General features: G+C 50.4%; 1 protein-coding gene across 1 annotated transcript in view; it reads right to left on the bottom strand.

Moving 5' to 3' along the window:
- TNPO3 (transportin 3) overlaps positions 1 to 250 on the bottom strand; it is a gene marked incomplete at its 3' end in the record, with an annotated part of 39,114 nt that overhangs the window by 37,543 nt on the left and 1,321 nt on the right. The window lies entirely within an intron of this gene.

The following is a 250-nucleotide window of genomic DNA, read 5'->3' as shown; positions in this document are numbered from 1 at the left end:
GGTCTCTTCCAACCCAAACCATTCTGTGATTCTATGATGCTGTGAACCAACCCAGCCTGGGTGACAACATCCCCTTCCCTAACCACACAGAGGGTGACAACCTGAGGACCTTATCGACCCTTAGATCAAATTAAGAGGGTCTTTGCTTTCCAACCCAAACTATTTTTCATTTTTGCTGCACAACGCCTCCAAGATCATACGCACAGACCCTGCCAGAGTGAAGGCGCTTGCCTGCAGGCCCTCGTACTCC

Source organism: Egretta garzetta, unplaced genomic scaffold, assembly GCF_000687185.1.
Source record: "Egretta garzetta isolate BGI_Z169 unplaced genomic scaffold, ASM68718v1 scaffold579, whole genome shotgun sequence".
Classification (NCBI taxonomy): domain Eukaryota; kingdom Metazoa; phylum Chordata; class Aves; order Pelecaniformes; family Ardeidae; genus Egretta; species Egretta garzetta.
This window is presented reverse-complemented; position numbering and strand designations above follow the sequence as displayed.